Genomic DNA, 4,076 nt, shown 5'->3' with positions numbered 1-4,076 from the left:
GGCATATTAGCTGAAGCAACATACATTCTTATGTTGAATTGTATGTCCACTCAACTTAGAATTTTAAGTTAATTAAACATAGAATTTAACTTGAGAATTGATTCAACCTTATGTGCTTTATTTCCCAGTGTGCCTTTCAGGGTTGGGGTCAATTCGGAATTTCTTAATTTAATTCAATTGAACACATTAATTGAAATTCGAATTTGAATTGGCCACACCACACAGGAAGCAGAATTTGAATAGAATTTGATTCAGCTCACTTCGAGCAGAGTTTGTTGACTGAACAAACTTGAACACATTAGCTCAAATTCAGTCCCTTTGAAGTCCACTCAACTCACAGAATAACACTGATTAAGCACTTGTTTAAGTTGGCTTTTTCACAGTGTATCGAGAGCTGAGTGATTCCAGGAAATGCGTTATGCTTTCTCCTTTGGTAATTGTCTAGATATGGCATCCTCCAGCAGTCTCCTGTCCGAAGAGCAGTTCCTGTGCTCTATCTGTCTGGATGTGTTCACTGAACCTGTAGCCATTCCATGTGGACACAACTTCTGCAAGATCTGCATCAGAAAGTACTGGGATACCACTGACCTGTGCCAGTGTCCAATGTGTAAGGAGAAATTCTACAGCTGACCTGAGCTTCGCGTCAATACTTTTATTTCTGAGACGCTGCTCAGTTCAGGAAGTCAATTCAAGTCAAAGCAACCCTCAGTCCAGACCAATGCCCTACTAAGCCTGGAGAAGTGGTCTGTGACGTCTGCACTGGGATGAAGCTCAAGGCTCTGAAGTCCTGCCTGGTGTGTCTGACCTCTTACTGTGAGACTCACCTAGAGTCGCACTGCTTTGCTTTATCTTGGCCAGGTCGCAGTTGTAAATGAGAACTTGTTCTCAACTGGTTTACCTGGTTAAATAAAGGTGAAATAAAAATAAATAAAAATAAAGATAGCCCCAGCCCTGAAGAGACATAAGTTGATCGACCCTGTGGAGAACCTAGAAGAAAGGATTTGTATAGAGCATGACAAATTCCTGGAGCTGTTCTGTAGGACTGACCAGATGTGTGTTTGTGTCTTGTGTATGAAAATAGACCACAAGACTCACTACACTGTCCCTCTAGACTCTAGAGGAAGAGAATGGACAGAGGAAGGCTCAGCTGGTGAAGACGGAGGCAGAACTGCAGCAGATGATCCAGGAGCGACTTCAGAAGGTTCAGGATATCAAACACTCAGTAGAGATTAGCAAGAGAGATGCAGAGAGAGAAAGAGCAGACATCGTGCAGGTCTTCACTACTCTGGTGAGCTCCATTGAGAGAAGCCAGGCTGAGTTCATTGAGGTGGTTGAGAAGAAGCAGAAAGCATCAGAGATGCAGGCTGAAGGGCTCATCAAAGAGCTGGAGCAGGAAATCACTGAGCTACATAGGAGAAGCACTGAGATGGAGCAGCTCTCACACACTGAGGACCAACTCCACCTCCTCAAGTGCTCCCCATCCCTCTGCAGCCTTCCTCCCACCAAGGACTGGTCTGAGATCAGTGTTCACACCAGTCTGGGTGTGGGGAACCTGAGGAGAACTGTGTCTCAGCTGGAAGAGACACTCATAACTGACGTGAAGAAGTTATGTAAAGCTGCTGAGCTGAAGAGGATGCAGCAGTACGCAGTAGATGTGACTCTGGACCCTGATACAGCACAATGCCATCTCATGCTGTCGGAGGATGGGAAACAAGTGCGAGATGGAGGCATACCACAGCATCTCCCTGACAACCCAAATAGATTTTCCATAAGTATCAGTGTCCTGGGAAAGAAGGGGTTTTCCTCAGGGAGATTCTACTATGAGGTGTAGGTTAAGGGGAAGACTGTCTGGGAGTTAGGAGTGACCAGAGAGTTTAGCAAAAGGAAGGGGAAGATCATACTAAGGCCTGAGTATGGATACTGGACTGTGGCGCTGAGGAATGGGAATAAGTATTGGGCTTTTGCTGGACCCCCTGTCCTCGTCCTCCTGAGAGAGAAGCCCCAGAAGGTAGGGGTGTTTGTGGATTATGAGGCGGGTCAGGTGTCCTTTTTTGATGTGGAGACCTCGTCTCATATCTACTCTTTCACTGGTTGCACCTTCAATGACAAACTCTATCCATACTTCAGCCCATGTAATAATTATGGTAGTAAAATCTATGCTCCTCTTATCATATCTCTTGTCAATCACAGAGACTGAGTTGTTTATTTTGTTAAGTGCATTATTCGATTATTCAATCACATGCACAATTATCAAGTAAGGGCTGGATTCAATCAGTAGCGACGAAGATTACCATTATAGCCTGATTGAAATTTAAAGGCAATGGTTCCATGTTTGCGAAGACTTCATTCACAGTAAACATTGCAATAGAAAATGAACAGAAAATGTAAACCACAGTACAACGCTGATCTTTGGCGCTACGGATTGAATCCAGCCCTAAGTCACAATTCCTACACATAGTGTTAAATAAAGTCAATGTTCCTATTTTTTATGTTTTTGTTTGCAACTCCTGATCTAATTTGTACAGCTAACAAGTTTAGGGAAGAGTATATATATTACTGCAGAAAATACCTTGACTGTTTGCATGCCAATGTGCTTTCTTCTCTATCCATACTTCAGCCCTGGTCTTAATCAATCACACAGACTGAGTTTTATCTTTTTAAAAGTGCTTTATTAGATTATTCAGTCGCATGTACAATTACCAAATAAGACACAATACATACATACAGTGGGGAGAACAAGTGTGATAACGCTCTCCGTAGCCGATGTGAGTAAGACCTTTAAACAGGTCAACATTCACAAGGCCGCAGGAACAGACAGATTACCAGGACGTCTACTCCGAGCATGCGCTGACCAACTGGCAAGTGTCTTCACTGACATTTTCGACCTGTCCCTGACTGAGTCTGTAATACCAACATGTTTCAAGCAGACCACCATAGTCTCTGTGCCCAAGAACACTTAGGTAACCTGCCTAAATGACTACCGACCCATAGCACTCACGTCTGTAGCCATGAAGTGCTTTGAAAGGCTGGTCATGGCTCACATCAACACCATTATCCCAGAAACCCTAGACCCACTCCAATTTGCATACCACCCCAACAGATCCACAGATGATGCAATCTCTATTGCACTCCACACTGCCCTTTCCCACCTGGACAAAAGGAAAACCTACGTGAGAATGCTATTCATTGACTACAGCTCAGCGTTCAACACCATAGTGCCCTCAAAGCTCATCACTAAGCTAAGGACTAAACACCTCCCTCTGCAACTGGATCCTGGACTTCCTGACGGGCCGCCCCCAGGTGGTAAGGGTAGGTAACAACACATCTGCCACGCTGATCCTCAACACGGGGCCCCTCAGGGGTGCGTGCTCAGTCCCCTCCTGTACTCCATGTTCACCCATGACTGCATGGCCAGGCACGACTCCAACACCATCATTAAGTTTGCCGACGACACAACAGTGGTAGGTCTGATCACCGACAACGATGAGACAGCCCATAGGAAGGAGGTCAGATATCTGGCAATGTGGTGCCAGGATAACAGCCTCTCCCTTAACGTGATCAAGACAAAGGATATGATTGTGGACTCTCTATACCAGGCGTGTCAGAGGAAGGCCATAGAAATTGTCAAAGATTCCAGCCACCCTAGTCATAGACTGTTCTCTCCGCTACTGCACGGCAAGCGGTACCCGAGCACCAAGTCTGGGTCCAAAATGCTTCTTAACAGCTTCTACCCCAAAGCCATAAGACTCCTGAACACCTAATTAAATGGCTACCCGGACTATTTGCATTGTTTTTTTACTTAACACTTATTTTTCTTAAAATGGCATTGTTGGTTAAGGGCTTGTAAGTACACATTTAACTGTAAGGTATACAACTGTTGTATTTGGCGCATGTGACAAATAAACATTTGATTCAATTTGATTTGATAAGTAATGTGTACTTATATAGTACATTACCCATCCTAACAGCCTGGCCCTCATTTGAAATCTTCCGGAAGTGCTATCCAATGTAATTACTAGGTGTTACACAGGATGTAACTAGATAAAATTAAGTGTATCTTCAGGGGCACTTACTTG

General features: G+C 44.3%; 1 pseudogene; it reads left to right on the top strand.

Moving 5' to 3' along the window:
• The first annotated feature begins 447 nt into the window (after positions 1 to 447).
• On the top strand, positions 448 to 2,197 carry LOC121583359 (annotated as a pseudogene).
• Positions 2,198 to 4,076: the final 1,879 nt, after the last annotated feature.

Source organism: Coregonus clupeaformis, chromosome 15 (assembly GCF_020615455.1).
Source record: "Coregonus clupeaformis isolate EN_2021a chromosome 15, ASM2061545v1, whole genome shotgun sequence".
Classification (NCBI taxonomy): domain Eukaryota; kingdom Metazoa; phylum Chordata; class Actinopteri; order Salmoniformes; family Salmonidae; genus Coregonus; species Coregonus clupeaformis.
The sequence above is the reverse complement of the archived record's forward strand: the minus strand, read 5'-3'. Positions and strand labels throughout refer to the sequence as shown.